The sequence below is a fragment of the Octopus bimaculoides genome, chromosome 13, assembly GCF_046866305.1.
Source record: "Octopus bimaculoides isolate indiv1 chromosome 13, ASM4686630v1, whole genome shotgun sequence".
NCBI classification, from domain to species: Eukaryota; Metazoa; Mollusca; class Cephalopoda; order Octopoda; family Octopodidae; genus Octopus; species Octopus bimaculoides.
Genome location: NC_142940.1, coordinates 9,995,153 through 10,012,878, shown reverse-complemented (window position 1 = coordinate 10,012,878; position 17,726 = coordinate 9,995,153). Strand labels below are relative to the sequence as shown.

The 17,726-nt window shown below is 38.6% G+C and overlaps 1 protein-coding gene across 10 annotated transcripts in view; it reads right to left on the bottom strand.

The window, feature by feature from the left end:
* LOC106876425 (glycolipid beta-1,4-mannosyltransferase egh) overlaps window positions 1-17,726 on the bottom strand; it is a 106,144-nt gene that overhangs the window by 58,397 nt on the left and 30,021 nt on the right. For 8 of the 10 annotated variants that reach the window (XM_014925078.3, XM_089361471.1, XM_014925007.3 and 5 more), the window contains exon 2: window positions 17,170-17,589. The exons of 1 other annotated variant lie outside the window; for it this stretch is intronic. The gene's annotated coding sequence lies outside the window, so the exon portion shown is untranslated. Of the gene's footprint in view, window positions 1-16,996; window positions 17,108-17,169; window positions 17,590-17,726 lie in introns of those variants that run through there. One more of the 10 variants, XM_052972331.2, reaches the window with a different exon arrangement.

Here is a 17,726-nt window from a genome sequence, read left to right as displayed (position 1 = left end):
TCAAACCATACACCCAAGCTTGTACGATGGCCATGATTGTTTTGTAAACATATTATATAGAATCAAAAGGTATATATATATATATATATTATATAAAAACATCTAAAAATACCTTTAACACAAAGCATCTAAGAGTTCTAACTTGTCGAGTTAAATGATGTGTGTCTGGAATTTATGAATAACAAAGAGTATACCGACCAAAATGGCTATAGATGTGACAGTGCAATGTTAAATCTGACATATGAAAGAAAAGCTCGATTTTTTTCACCTGAAAATGGTTCAGTAATTTTCATAGCTATGAAATTGCTTTATAATATATGAAGCAGTGTTAACATCTGGCAAAGCAATACAGCCAGGTAAAGCAATATGGTTTGGAAAAGTGAGCGAGTCTGGCAAAATACAGCTGTTAAAAAGTTCCCTCAAATTAAGTCTGCTTGTCTTGGAAAAGTGATATGTTTTGTTTAAAAATAGCAGCCAATATCTCCCCCAAATCAAGTCCCTCTACCTGAAAACAAGGGACAAAAATATATAGGAGTGGCTGTGTGGTAAGTAGCTAGCTTACCAACCACATGGTTCCAGGTTCAGTCCCACTGCATGGCACCTTTGGCAAGTATCTTCTGCTATAGCCTCGGGCCAACCAAACCCTTCTGAGTGGATTTGGTAGACAGAAACTGAACGGCAGCGAGCTGGCAGAAACATTAGCACGCCGGGCGAAATGCTTAGCGGTATTTCGTCTGCCGCTTACGTTCTGAGTAGTTTGAACGAAATGCGGTAACAAAAGTGTTAAAAGGACTAAATCAACTGTTTTGCCCCACACTACACTGATTTCCCACCCAGAGGCATGCCCCACAATGAACAAAGTATGCTGCATCTGGTATATTCAAAAGGAAATTATAATTTTAATTTTATTGCAAGTTCCATTCTTATTTCTTTATTGCCCACAAGGGGCTAAACATAGAGGGGACAAACAAGGACAGACAAAGGGATTAAGTCGATTACATCGACCCCAGTGGGTAACTGGTACTTAATTTATCGACCCTGAAAGGATGAAAGGCAAAGTCGACCTTGGCGGAATTTGAACTCCGAACGTAAAGACAGACGAAATACCGCTAAGCATTTCGCCAGGCGTGCTAACGTTTCTGCCAGCTCACCGCCTTGCAAGTCCCATTCATGCCAAACCACCAAGTTACAAAGATGTACAACTGGCTGTAAAGTGGTGGTGGGGGGACAAAGACACATACACACATGACAGGCTTCTTCCAGTTTCCATCTACCAAAGCTAGTCACAAGGTTGTAGTTAAAGACATTTTTCCAATGGGGCCATAAGGTGGGACTGAATCCAGAACCATGAGGTTGGGAAGCAAACTTCTTACCACATGCCCGTGTCCATTTTTTGAAAAAAAAAATGTAACAAATTAAAGAAGGTATTTCAAGATATTTAGTATCAGCAAGATAAGATGATCCCATTGAGAATGACCTTTAATCTTAAGTCTGCTTAACCAGGATTGACAAGAGGTTAAAAAGTATGACACAGCATCATTTTGACATAATGTAGGACACTAATGGCGGAGATAATAAATCAAGAATGTTTAGTGTTATTTAGATTCTTTCATGTTTGAAACAACAGCATCTTTGACTATTTTTGTCACCATGTTTTATGTTCAAATACACTGTGTTTCATTGTTATTAATCTTCCAGCCTATGGCATAAACCATCCATCCATCAAAATTTCATCTTAATGAAATGGGTGACTAAAACCCTCACTATGTCACTAACTTCATTGAGCTCAAACCCTGCTGAGGTCAACTTTGCTTTCAATCCTTCCAGGGTTGATAACACTGAAGTCATCACTATCATTAAGTAACCCCTCACTGCTAAATTTGTAGCCTTTTACCTACATTCAAAGTTACTTACACTGCTACATAACCAAAGTTTGGGGGATATTTCCACCCTTTTCCATAAATTTTTCAATGGGCAGATGGGGACCTTTCTTTTAAAAAGGTCCTCAACCCCCACCCAAGTTTATGTAAAAAAAACATTTGAGATTATCAATCTGAAATTTTTTGTTTTTAAAAAAAGTCAAAACTGAAAAATTATAGAAAGGGTTATCAGAACCCTCTCTCTCCAATTTTTATGTGGAGTGGCTGTGTGGTAAGTAGCTTGCTTACCAGCCACATGGTTCCGGGTTCATTCCCACTGCGTGGCACCTTGGGCAAGTGTCTTCTACTATAGCCTCGGGCCGACCAAAGCCTTATGAGTGGATTTGGTAGACGGAAACTGAAAGAAGCCTGTCGTATATATGTATGTATATATATATATATGTGTGTGTGTGTGTGTGTGTGTGTGTGTGTGTGTGTGTGTGTGTGTGTGTGCGTACCCCCACCATCACTTGACAACCGATGCTGGTGTGCTTATGTCCCCGTAACTTAGCAGTTCGGCAAAAAGAGACTGATAGAATAAGTACTAGGCTTACAAAGAATAAGTCCTGGGGTCGATTTGCTCGACTAAAGGTGCTGCTCCAGCATGGCTGCAGTCAAGTGACTGAAACAAGTAAAAGAGTAAATGCATATTTGTTATCTGCTTAGAACATACACATCCAAAAGAAAATTATGGTGTTTAGCACACTAATTTCTGAATTATTGTATAGCAATACCTCACCCTTATATTTCTTCTTATACTTGGTGCAATTTTATACAGAAAAATAACATGAAAGGAATACCCTGCCTACTGTCGTTATTAACTCATTACCTACCAGTGATCTCATATGAGATCACTTAAAAATTACAAATTTCGTAATTATCTGTCAATATTTACACATATCTAACCTTTTTGCTATATCTACTAGGTATATTTCTCTGATATTCAAATGAGGTTTGCTAATTTTTCACCCAATATCTCGCTTATTTCTATTTGAAATGTTATTTTGATCATTCCAGTGTGTTTCTAAGCTTGTTTTATGCTAGAAATCAAAGTTTCATAAAAAAATTCCAGTTAATAGAATTATGGGAGGTAATGGGTTAACCTTCACATCAATTATACAAACTTGCTGTTTTAAGCTCTGAATCAAAATCTTATGTTAATTGTATGTTCCAAATCCAGCTTAACTTGAAGGTTATTTTACTGAATCCGTTATTTTCAATATTAATTGAAACAAGGACAGCATATTTCAATGGAAATATGGTAACAAAAAAGAGTCATGGAATTAACATGGAATTTTGATGGTGGATTAGTAACAAAAGGGTTAAGGTGAAGAACAAATATCTTAATCCTTTTATTATCACATCTCTGTTGAAATATTCTGTTTTTGTGTCATTTAATTTTCAAAATAAAGAATTTAATAAAATAACTTGGTATTAAGTCATGTTTGTCACCATTTCAACATGGCTGTTCCATTCGAACGGACATTACTGCATTAATGTGGTGAACAGGCAGAATCGTTAGCACATCGGACAAAATGTTCAGTGGCATTTCTTCCAGCACTTTACTCTGTGTTTAACCCTTTAGCATTTGGATTATCAAGTGTAATGCTTATTTACCCACACTGTTTTAAATCAATGGTTCCGAAACTTTTACAGGCTGCCGCCCCCTTGACACGTAGGCCACATTCTTAGCGCCCCCACCCCAACTAACCATCACCAACATAAACTTCTTTCTGAAGCAAATTCAAAGCAACTGTATTTCACAAATAAAACTTAACCTAATGAACCCATTATTTTGTTCTTTTTACACAAATCGCTACCCCATTATCACCCCACTTTTCTTCAAGGACCCCTGGAACTTTCTAGCACCCCCTGGGGGGAAAATACTACCCACTTTGGGAACCACTGTTTTAAATTAATCAAGCATTGTGTCTTAACTATCAAGATTTCAATTATGATTGTTCAGTTTTAGAATGACATCACAGGTAAAAGGGTGAGGCCAGGTCTGGCTGGTTTGAACATTAAACAGGTAGAATATTTAGGCCGGATATGGCTGGTTTGAATGCAAAAGGATTAACTCTTGACCACTCGGATTACTCAGTCCAATGTAATGCTTATTTACTGACATGGTCTTGAATTAATCATATCATTATCTCATAGGCTTGAGATTTCAATGACAATTGTTTATTTTCACAACGGTATTATAGGATAGATGTGCGGAGCTGCACTTGGCAAGTCTTAACATGAAACAGGTAAATATATCAGGGCCAGACATGGCTAGATTAAATGTTAACAGGATAAATCCTGCCAAGATTAATTATACCTTTAATCCTTTTGAGGTGGCAAAATATACAGTACCAGTCAAGTGTTGGGATCAATTTAAATCAAATAATCACAGAGACATAAAATCATTGGCCTTGTGCCATAATTTAAAACATTATATCATTTAACATCCATTTTCTATGCTGGCATGGGTTGGAAGGTTTGATAGGAACTGGCAAAGCCAGGAGACATACAAAGTTCCATAATCTGTTTTAGCTTGGTTTCTACAGCTGGATGCCCTTCCTAATGCCGACCACTTTACAGAATGTACAGGGTGCTTTTTTAGGTGACCCCAGCACCAGCACGTTTTACATGGCACTGGCACCAGTGCTTTTTATGTGGCACCGGCCCCAATACCAATGCATTTCTATGTGGCACTTTTTCATTTTCCCAAGCATCAAACTAATACACCTGCTTGTTGTTCATACATCCATCTTCATCTTTTGGTTTTCTATAAATTTCCACTATATAATATAAATTGTGTGTGTGTATATATATATATATATATATATATACACATACATATGGGTACAGTACGTCACCAACTGTGTAAACAACATGAAATACGAAAACAAACAAGTTAAATATGCAGAAACAGAAAGAAAAAAAAGGAAAACACAACACAGAGAATGACCTTTCATTAGTTGTTGGCTGTCTATCTACTCCTCATTTTGAGCATTCAACAACAATACGAGTCTTCAAAGACATTTGCTCCTATAAATTCTAAATTAAAATTTAGGATTTATAGAGGGTCAAAGTTGGGAACAAAAACAGGATAGTGGAGACATACAAGGAAACCGAACGAAAACAAACATGGAGGATCATCAGACCAGAACAAGAGGAAAATAGTGAACACTGGGAGAAATATTTTCTTTGAAAAGAAAAAAGATAGAATAGAGAGAAAGAAAACATCCAGTCCTTTGAACGTCTGTGCAGTCAAATGAAATCACACTAAACTAAAGCCTTACTCACAAGTTCAAAGGGTTACTGAAATGGGGAAATGCAGAAAAAAGATGAAAAGAAAGAAAACAACATGGTCACAACTGAAACGCATTTAATTATACATTTGCTCAACTGCATGTGTGAACTGGGGTTACAGTAACCTATAACATTAAAACCAGACAAATATCACAACCACATCATTGGCTTCGAATTATTTATCTTTCACTAATCAACTTTCATTTTTTTTTTTTTTCTTTTGTTACCCAAATCAAGAATGCAACTTTTGTACAATTTCAAACTCATCCTAAAGAGATATTGGTTTTAAATTTTGGCACAAGGTCAGCAATTTTGGGGGAGGGGTAAATTGATTACATTGTGTCTACCACCACCACCACCACCACCATGCTCAACTGGTATTTTATTGACCCCGTAAAGGTGATAGGCAAAGTCTACTTTGGCAGTATTTGAACTTAGAATGTAAAAATGGATGAAATGATAATAAGCACTTTATCCAGTGGGTTAACGATTCTACCAGCTTGCTGCCTTATCCTTGTTGTTTTTCTCTATCCTAAAGAAATACTGGAATAAATCTCAACCTTGAATGGAAACCTAATAGACATGTAAAAAGAAAAAAAAAAAGTTTGAGAGTATACCATACATTACACTGGATAAAATGAAAATTTTTTTTGAATGATTTGTACCGTTTTTTTTTTTTTTTTTTTGGTTAAATTGTTTGCAAGAAACTCCAGTACCCCTACATGAAGACTAGACTGTAACAATGTGAGAGAGGAAAGTAATGAACCACCTACCAATACACAGTGTGTGTGTGTGTGTGTGTGTGTGTGTGTGTGTGTGTGTGTGTGTGTGTGTGTGTGTGTGTGTGTGTGTGTGTGTGTGTGTGTGTGTGTGTGTGTGTGTGTGTGTGTGTGTGTGTGTGTGTGTGTGTGTGTATGTGTGTATATGTATGTATGTATGTATGTATGTGTGTGTGTATGTGTGTGTGTATATGTATGTATGTATGTATGTATGTATGTATATATATATATATATACACACATAGGTGTGTGTGTGTATGTATATAGGCGCAGGAGTGGCTGTGTGGTAAGTAGCTTGCTTACCAACCACATAGTTCCGGGTTCAGTCCCACTGCATGGCACCTTGGGTAAGTGTCTTCTACAATAGCCTCGGGCCGACCAAAGCCTTGTGAGTGGATTTGGTAGACGAAAACTGAAAGAAGCCCGTCGTATATATATATATATATATATGTATGTGTGTGTGTGTGTGTGTGTGTATATGTTTGTGTGTCTGTGTTTGTCCCCCGCAACATTGCTTGACAACCGATGCTGGTGTGTTGACATCCCCGTAACTTAGCGGTTCGGCAAAAGAGAACCGATAGAATAAGTACTAGGCTTACAAAGAATAAGTGCTGGGGTCGATTTGCCCGACTAAAGGCGGTGCTCCAGCATGGCCGCAGTCAACTGACTGAAACAAGTAAAAAAGAGTATATATAAAACTGAGAGTCCCCAGTGACATGGCCTGGAAATGAGAGAAGAGAAAGGGGAACAGTGTCACAGTATAACCATTTTCTCAAAGAAGGGTTTAGCAGTGGGAAAGAGAGAGAGATGAAATGTACTTGGTTTTATGAAGATTATAACTAACTCGGTGGCAGATTTTATTTACATTTCTGGGAGTTCCCAACAACGCAGCCTTGAACTGGGAGAGGAGAAATGGAAAACAGTGTCACAGTATAACCATTTTCTCAAAGAAGGTTTAGCAGTGGGGTGGGGGAGAGAGAGAGTGAGATGAAAGGTTATTTGTTATGTGAAGATTATAACTGATTTGGTTGTAGACTTCATTTACATCTCTCGGAGTTCCCAATGACACAGCTGTGAATTGAGAGAGGTAAAATAAAGAAGTGTCAGGTTACAGCCATTTTCTCAAAGAAGGTTTATCAGGAGGCGGAGAGAGACAGAGGCGGGAAGAGAGTTATGAAATCTCCATGATTATATGGAGATTATAGCTTTAACTGAGTCACAGATTTCGTTTGCATTTCTGCCGGAATAAAATGGGAGTTCCCAATGACAGATGTGAAATGGAATTGATTATATGGAGACCATAAACCTCTGCCACATAAGCAAACCAGCCATGGCCATCCTGTCTTAAAAGGACCATCCGTAGTATGACTGAATGGAAAATATATCAGCAGAGCATTCATTTAACAGAGCATTCATTTAACAGAGCATTCATTTAACAGAGCATTCATTTTTCCATGCCGGCATGGCTTAGACAGAGAGGTAACTCAGGCAAGATTTTTAACTAAGGATTAGGGAAGACTTTTAAGAATTGTCACTAAGGATTAGGGAAGATTTAGGCGATGTCACTAAGGATTAGGGAAGATTTTTAAGAATTGTCACTAAGGATTAGGAAAGATTTAGATGTCACAAAGGATTAGGAAAGATTTAGGTAATGTCACTAAGGATTAGGAAAGATTTAGGAGATGTCACAAAGGATTAGGGAAGATTTAGGTAATGTCACTAAGGATTAGGAAAGATTTAGGTAATGTCACTAAGGATTAGGAAAGATTTAGATAATGTCACTAAGGATTAGGAAAGATTTAGGCAATGTCACTAAGGATTAGGTAAGATTTAGGCAATGTCACTAAGGATTAGGAAAGATTTAGGTAATGTCACTAAGGATTAGGAAAGATTTAGGCAATGTCACTAAGGATTAGGTAAGATTTAGATAATGTCATTAAGGATTAGGAAAGATTTTCAAGAATTGTCACTAAGGATTAGGAAAGATTTAGATGTCACAATGGATTAGGAAAGATTTAGGTAATGTCACTAAGGATTAGGAAAGATTTAGAAGATGTCACTAAGGATGAGAGAGAAGAGGGAGAGGGAAGAGAGGGGAGAGGGAAGAGAGGAGGGGAGAGAGGAGTGAAGAGAGGGGAGGGAGGAGAGAGAGGCAGGGGAGAGAGAGGAAGGAGAGAGAGAGACAGAGAGAGGAGAGAGAGAGACAGAGAGAGGAGAGAGAGAGAGACAGAGAGAGGAGAGAGAGAGAGACAGAGAGAGGAGAGAGAGACAGACAGAGAGAGGAGAGAGAGAGACAGAGAGAGGAGAGAGAGAGACAGAGAGAGGAGAGAGAGAGACAGAGAGAGGAGAGAGAGAGACAGAGAGAGGAGAGAGAGAGAGAGAGGAGAGAGAGAGACAGAGAGAGGAGAGAGAGAGACAGAGAGAGGAGAGAGAGAGACAGAGAGAGGAGAGAGAGAGACAGAGAGAGGAGAGAGAGGAGAGAGGGTAACAGAGAGACTAACAGTAGAGAGAGTGAGAGAGAGAGAGAGAGACTAACAGCAGAGAGGGTGTGAGAGAGAGAGTGAGAGAGACTGTGTGTGTGTGTGTATGTGAGAGTAATAGAGAGAGAGAGAGAGAGAGAGAGAAATAGAATGAAAGCGAGAACAGGAAAAAGCAGAAAGAGAGAACAGGAAAAAGCAGAAAGAGAGAACAGGAAAAAGCAGAAAGAGAGAGAGAGAGAGAGAGAGAGAAGAGAGCAGAATGAAACAAAACATAAATTGAAAGAAAATGAGAGAAATGAAGAGAGAGAGAGAGAGAGAATGATTGAGAAAATGAGAAGAGAAGCAGCCAAAGAGATGAGAAGCAACAGAGACAAGGTATTTGACTGCAAGTTCATTGACCGTTATTTTGTTCTTCACTGTAAATACTTGAATATGTCTAAGAACAACTATTATAGACAATATACATAGCTTCAGTTAGAACTGTGGTGTTTCTGTGAACGTTGCAGGCAGCACATTAGCATCCTATCCATGTGAAGGCTATTCACCTTATCCATTTTGATAAGAAAGTGTGAAACTATGACACTGGTGTTAACATACATTTGTTTTTTATCTCACAAATCCTGTTTTTGTTTTTTCTTTTTAAATCTCTGCTATGATGTTATCTGATCAAGGACTTACCTTGTCAGGTTTATCAAATTTGACCTGATTTAACAACAATACTTTTAAAAAACTTAATAGCTCTTTAATTTGAGGAGTGAAAGTGCTCACCTTTAACTGGCTCAAACATTCTACCTATTTTTTTTGTTCAAACCAGTCAGATCCAGCCTCTTATACCTTACCTTATGATGTCATTCTAAAAAAAATATCACACGAGCAATTTTAAAGCACTGAGACCTTTGGTGCTATGCCGTGCTTGAGAACACCTGTCAAGCCAAGTGAAATTGCAGTTGTGACCAATACCAGTGTCACGTAACTGGCACATGTGCCAGTGGCATGTAAAAAGCACCATTCGAACATTGGGCGATATGCTGTGCTTGAGATGACCCATGAAGCCGAGTGAAATGATAGTCGTGGCCAATGCTAATGTCCAGTGTCGCATATCTGGCAGGTGTGCTGGTAGCTCATAAAAAGCACCCTTTGAACTTTGGGCCTCATGGAGACAATAAGTGACCGAGACCTTTGGCAGTATACCATGCTTGAGAAGACCTGTCAAGCCAAGTGAGATCATAGTTGTGACCGATGCCAGTGTTTCTTAACTGGTACCCATATACATACACTAGCATAGCTACGGTGGGGGGGATCTGACCTGGATAGCACTTTTAAAGGGGCACTACCTTTAGGTCTGTTGTAGGCAATATGTGTTCCTTGTGGGGTCCAGTGGGGGGTGGCAAACGGAAGGGCCAGGGGTCGGCAAACAGAAGGGCCATGGGGTGGCAAACGGAAGGGCCATGGGGGTGGAAAACAGAAGGGCCGGGGGGTTGGCAAACAGAAGGGCCGGGGGTTGGCAAACAGAAGGGCCAGGGGTTGGCAAACAGAAGGGCCGGGGGTTGGCAAACAGAAGGGCCGGGGGTTGGCAAACAGAAGGGCCGGGGGTTGGCAAACAGAAGGGCCGGGGGTTGGCAAACAGAAGGGCCGGGGGTTGGCAAACAGAAGGGCTGGGGGTTGGCAAACGGAGTGGTTGGCAAAGGGTGTGAGTGAGAGAGAGAGAACGTGAGCGAGAGAGAGAGAGAGAGAGTGTGAGTGGGAGAGAGAGAGAGAGTGTGAGTGGGAGAGAGAGTTGTAGTCTATGGTAATTTACATTTAATGAAATGAGTGACTAAAACCCTCACCAAGTTCAAACCCTGCTGAGGTCAACTTTACTTTCAAGCCTTCCATGAACTAACCCCTCACAGCTAATTTCTAACCTTCTACCTTACTAATACTGCTACATTACCAAATTTTGTTTTTGATGTGATTCAGTTCCCCTTTTCCTTGAATTTTTACATTTTATCCTTTTTTGAAAAGCTCCTACATTTGAGATTATCAATTTGAAAAATTTTTTGTTTCAAAGGAAAGTCAAAACTGAAATTCTGTTGTCTAGCGAGAGTCATCATGCCAATATAATTAACACACACACACACACTGGTTCAATTCCACTCATTTATCAACTATTCCAATTTCTCAAAACTGAAAATTACAGAAAAGGGGATCAGAAACCTCTTTTTTATTTTTTATTTTTAAATGCACATCTGTTATCTGCTTAAAACACACATCCTAAGAAAATTATGGTTTTTGACACATTAATCTCTGAACTATTCTATAGTAATAACATTTTTTTAATGTACATGACATGGTGACATTTATGCTTTTCTCAATTAGCAAAATAATTTGTGAAATGGTCACAAATTAGAGAAAGATTAATTGTTGTATTTGTTAGATTATTCCATAGCGATTAGCAGTATCTTATCCTTTACTTGTTACAGTCATTAGACTGAGGCCATGCTGGGGCACTACTTTGAAGACTTTTTAGTTGAATGAATCGGTCCTAATACTTATTTCTTTCTTTAAGCCTGGTACTTGTTTTATCGATATCTTTTGCCAAACTGCTAGGTTATGGGAATGTACACACACCAATACCAGTTGTCAAATGATGGTAGGGAGACAAACATATATAACTATATGACAGGCTTCTTTCAGTTTCTATCTACCAAATCCACTCACAAGGCTTTGGCTGACCCAAGGCTATAGTAGAAGACACTTGCCCAAGGTGCCATTCAATGGAGTGGAATTGAACCTAGAATCATGTGGTTAGAGAGGAAGCTTCTTAGCACACAGCCACTCCGTTTTGGTGCAATTTTATACAGAAAAAACAAGAGCACTCAGAGAGTGCAAACTTCCTCCAAGGCAACACCAACGTCTTCTCAATGATTAGCCAGAGATGATTATTAAAATGAGAATATCTGAAATAAACTTGACTGCTCTCACAAACAAGAATACTAAAAATGAACCCAACCACGCTCAAAAATTAAGTAAAAAATAAACGAAAAAATAATACAGAATCCTTGTCCAGTATCGGATCGATCCCAAAATCTAATCAGATCATGCCAGTCATGAGGCCAAACATCCCTAAAAGTTTCATCTGAATCCATCTAGTGGTTCTTGAGATATCTTGTCCACGGACAAGCAAACAAACAAACACAACTGAAAACAATACCTCCGCCTTAGCAAAGGCAGAGGTGATAACATGATATGGTGATATTCATGCCTTTCTCAGGAATATCAGCAAAATAATTTCTGTGAAACAGTTACAACTTCCAAAAAGATTGTTGCATTAACCAGATTATTCAACAGCAATTCTTCTGGCTTAGACAAACATCCAAGTAATTTCTTTAAGGGCTGTGGATTTAGTTGACCACAGCAGATAAATGTTAGGTAAACGTTAGCTCCAGTAGGATTCTGATGTTAGATCATGTATTGGTTTGTTATAAACAAAAGAGAACAAAGCAAATCCTTATTTAAGAGGGACCCCAGATAGTCCAATCCACTAGGGTGGATTTGAACTGGAGACATGAATGCAAAAACTGTAACTATTGTAAAATACTTACTTTGATAGTTCACATTCTCAGCCATCTTCACAGTTCTCTATGTTCCATCCTTATCTTTTTACACTTTACTTGTTTCAGCCATTGGACAACAGCCATGGCTGAGCAGTGCCTCAAACGGGCAAGTCAGATCAATGTGGTGCTAATTTTATCCATCCCTTCTGCCAATCCACTAAGTTACAGCGACGTAAACAAACCAACACCAGTTAAGCAGGTGGAGGACAAATAGATACACAACAGACATCCACAGTTTCTGTCTGCCAAATTATTGGTTGGCCTGGGCTGTGATAGAAGACACTCATTCAAAGTGATGCATGGTGAGATTGAACCCAAAACCATGTGGTTGGAAAGCGAGCTTCTTTATCATACAGCCAAGCCTGCACCCATCCTTAGTTTTTGTCTTTTCTTTCTCGTTTAATAACGGGAGCAGGTATTTGTAGGGAGTGGAAGCAGGATTTTTTACTGGGTGAAAGACAAAATTAAGGAATCAAGCTGGTTCACTATTTCCTGAATGCTGAGGGCTTGTGCACTCACACGTTTAACAACGGGTGCACAAATGGAAAGAATTACTCTTTCTTATTTTTTTACTTGTTTCAGTCATTTTGACTGTGGCCATGCTGGAGCACTGCCTTTAGTCGAGCAAATCGACCCCAGGACTTATTCTCTGTAAGTCTAGTACTTATTCTATCGGTATCTTTTGCCGAACCGCTAAGTTATGGGGACGTAAACACACCACCATCGGTTGTCAAGCGATGTTGGGGGGACAAACACAGACACACAAACATGTACATACACAGACACAGACACACACACACATATATATATATATATATATATATATATATATATACGACGGGCTTCTTTCAGTTTCCGTCTACCAAATCCACTCACAAGGCTTTGGTCAGCTTGAGGCTATAGTAGAAGACACTTGCCCAAGGTGCCACGCAGTGGGAATGAACCCAGAACCATGTGGTTGGTAAGCAAGCTACTTACCACACAGCTACTCCACTCCTACACCTATGTGCACATATTTTCTTTGCAAAGAAAGACGAAATTTAAACAGGAAAATTTCTGCGCCCACCAACAGCAAAAATAAAACGGTGGAGGAGGTGGGGAATAGAAGGAACACTGCTGGCTGATCATCAGCCGTAAAACTATATGTACCCGAAAAGGAGTTAATGTGATGGAATGGCGGGTAGCTGAAACCAAAATCTACAGTCACACTGAAATAGGGTATGTTAAATTATGTCCAGAGAGAGAGAGAGAGAGAGAGAGAGAAGGAGAGGATGTGTGTTGTGGAAGAGGGAATAAGTGACCTGCGATAGGATCACTAAATAGATCAGGATCTATGTATGCGTGTGCGTGCGCACGCACACACAACCATTCGTACACATACACACAACCATTCATACACAAACACCCACCTATTGTCCATAGTGATGGTAACGCACCTCACCTATTCTCCGCAACAGACACCAAGTTTCACCTCTGGGTGGCACAGGGTCTTTCAGGCAAGTTAAGACCCTGTGTGCATTCACAGGTGAAACTCGGAGTAGCAAGAGAATGACTCGACCGAAATTAAATATTAATTACTCTCCACTGTGGTATTGAGTACTTGGTGTGAGTGTGTGTGTGTGTGTGTGTGTGTGTATCCAAGCTTATGATGTATAAGGCTCTCGAAAACAACGTGTGCATTTGAATAGTTTGTCATCTCCCAACATCTATTTACGTTGACAACGTCCTTGAGAAGAAGAACACGCATGAACATCACAACATTTCGCACTCCTTAAGCTTTGTACTTAACTCATTTGTAATGCTACGTGAATCCATAAGTAGTTAAAAAACAGAGATAGATAGATAGAGTGTGTTTGTGTGTGTGAGTGTATGTATGTATGTGTATATATATATATATATATATATATATATATATATATATATATATATATGATACGGTGAGTTTTCGTCAGAAGTCTTGCCAAATCGTTCGCCTCAGCTCTCTCTCTCTCTCTCTCTCTCTCATACACAACATACACACGGAATTTTACTGCTAGGAGACTTCTGGTTGACAAAAGCATTGGAAATTAGTTCAGGCACCCCAGTCTCTAATTGTACAAAGAAATGGATAAAACGACAATAAGAAAATTTACAAAAAGCAGCAGGGAAGGTTTTGAATGGGGTAGTAATAGAGGGGAAAGGAGAAGTGCCGGCGAAATAAATGCAGTATCTCGCGGGAGGGAGTACAAAAGGGGAAAAGGTTGTTATTGAGGGAAGACAGCTAAGACATATCACATTGACCGACCCCAGACCACTAGGTCAAGTCCACTTCGTCTAAGAATAACTATATTATTTACTACTCACCTTAATTTCAAAACTATTTTTGTTAATTGAATGCAAGTTTTATTCGCGTTTTCGGCAGTATTTTTTCCAAACACGGAACACACACACATATGTATATACATATATATATATATATATGTATATATACATATATATATATATATATATAGCTTTCATTTTAAAGTTGATAATAAACAAAAGAAACAAGAGGGAAGCAAATCACCAAGATGTACAAATGCCGTTATACTAGACAATTAGGCATAACTACAGATTGGTGCCCCACTCTCGAATTTAATTTTTCCGAACTCACCGAGTAATCTTATTCATCTTATCACTTGTTTCAGGCATTAGACTGCGCCCATGCTGGGGCACAGCCTTGAAGAACTTTTAGTCAAATGAATCGACCCCAGTACTTACTTCTTTAAGCCTGATAGTCTATCGATCTCTTTTTCCGAACCGCTAAGTTACGGGAACGTAAACACACCAACACCGGTTGTCAAGTGGTGATGGGAGACAAAGACATTATATATACATACACACGCACGCACGCACACACACACAACAGGCTTCTTTCAGTTTCCGTCTTCCAAATTCACTCACGTGGTTTTGATCGGCCCGAGGCTATAGAAGACACTTGCCAAAGATTCCACGCAATGGGACTAAACTCAGAATCATGTGGTTGGGAAGCAAGCTTCTTACAACATAGCCACGCCTAAAACTCAAATTCTTGTTTTGAAAAGAGCTTCAGGTCATTTTCCATTCACCGATCACAAGTTTACCATAACTACAGTTTAGCACCCCGATTTTGTTCCTTCATAACTTCATTCAAAATGCATATTTTTAAATAATATTTTGCAAGAATATGAGTTCGTGAGTGTAGATTACGTAACGTTGGCTCCTCAGATATATAAATCTGAAAACAAGTAAAAAAAAAATACTAGCTACAGAAATTGATATCAACGAAGTCGGTCTGGGTGAGGAGGTTTCGAATCTCCTTCGAAACATTTTGTCTTTCCATATTTTTTATCAGCATATTTGTAACTCACACTATCGAAAACTTATTTCTGTAAAGTTTCATTTTTAAAAAAATACACATTTTCCAGAAAGTTATGAAGAAACAAATTCGAGGGGCACTAAACTGTAGTTATACCAAAAAAAAAAAAAAACAGCCTCGGGGCTAAAACATAAAAGAATAAAAGAATTGACTTATTTTTTTTATTATTATAACAAATCTGTAGGAGCAAGTGTTAACTTAGCTCAAACATCCTACTATGGGTTCTTTGTTCATGGTTTCGATTCCCAAATGAATGGTCGTGTCATTTGAGATACCAATAAACGTTCAATAACCATTCTTGATATTAACTTAGTATTTGCTTGACATTAGCTTAGTATTCATCTAACCTCCCCCCCTCCCCGCTTCAGGATGGGGGTGGCCATCAATTAATAGGGAACGGGAGACTCCCGGTGGCGATTATTTCGTCTCATTTAAGTTGCTAATGGCCCCGAACAATGGCTTGGACTTCCACAGTTTCATTCTCTCTTTAGAGTTTGTAGCACAGAAATCGTAGGATCGGGGTGGAGGGTTTTTTTCTGAATTAATTATTATTTTGGGGTGGGAGGAGGTGGGTGTTAATATTTTAAATAATTACTCCCCGGTAGGGACACAACTGGCGGGTTGAAATAACTAACTGAATAGTTATAAAGGCTTTGTAAAGTCATGTTATCGACTGAACATACAGGGACGTGTATAGCTTGGCCTGTTAGAAATAGCAGTCAAATCTCTCTCCAAATCATCCCCTGCCACTTTAAATAAGGACACACTAGATAATCTAAATCCTTACATAACCCCTAAACCATGGAAAAGATGGTGGTTTGGGGTAGCCGGAAACAAGCTTCTGTTCTCTCAGGGCTTGCCCGAGGGGAAACAACGATTTGATTTCGGAGATAACGAGGGAGCCTCCACGTGGTCGTGAGACATGCTAGAAATAGCAGCCATACAACCAGTTCAAATTAAACATTTTTTCCTTTATTCTTTTTAAGAGGGAAAGGAAGCTAGTTAGTGTGGAATGAGATAGACATGGTAATAACAGTTATCATGTTTAATTGTGGTTTAGCACCATCAACTCCGCTAGAGCAGACCTATGATCAAAAACATTCCAACCGTGACCATCTTGTCTTTTTGATAGAATAAAGGGACTAAGGACTATTTATCTAACGGTGTCCTTTTCTTATCTGAGACAATAGAGTATAACACTTGCCTGCTATTTCTAACAGGCCGAGCGACCACATATGATGGTTTGGTGTTAAAACTACGAAAACAATAATGGTAGTGCGTGTGTAAGAAAGTGAAGTTAAACATAATTAACTAGTCTGATAATAAATAATAAGGTGAGGATGTGAAAGCTGTCGATGTTAACAGGAACATCAATAATGCCGGCCTCAGAAAGAATATTCTCACATACACACATAAACATGCACACAGATACACAAATAAATACACAAATATACGCACACATGTATATACATTAATTATAATAATGCGTTAAGAAAATATTTTTAAAAAGCATTAATATGAAAAATATACTTAGAAATCAGCTTACACGAACGAAGAGACGTTGATGGAGAGAAGAAAAAAAATCACAGAACATCCAACAGGTAGTAATAGAGAGAAAGAGAGAAGTTTGATGGAAAAAAATCTTTAAAATGTCAGGCAGCTACAATCAGATGACGAATAAAGAGTGTTTAAATTCGTACTTTAAAAAACATTACTCACCCCTTTTTAGAATTTACATCTCAAAATAAGGCCGTCCTTTATCTATTATCCATAATGATAAGATGTGACCAACATATAAAAAAGCTTAGCGAGGGTTCACGGGTAGACACCTTGCGAAACGAATATTCCTTTCTTCTTTTTTTTTAATTAATTCATTTGATACGTTTAAATTCTTTTGGTAAGTTTACTTTATATAAACATATTAAGAATTCCGTTTAATGTCTCTTAATGATGTATACAGGGTGTATATATATATATATATTTATGTGGTTTAACTAAATTTCCATTTAAAAAGCCTGCCGATTAGTGCGCACGCCTTCCATTCTGTACGGATAGCAACTCAATCCCTTCAAACTGGAAGCAGTCGTATGCATATTTATTTCGTGACGGTCTTCTTTCTATCCTTTAAAATCGGACCGCCTAAAAAAAAAAAAAAATTAATAAAATAAAACTATTAGAAGAAACCAGACAGGTGGTTAAGCATGCTTACGAACTTTGAACATAGTGTCAAATGAATGAATAAAACAGGACCAAGTAAAAAAAAAAAGAGAAAAACG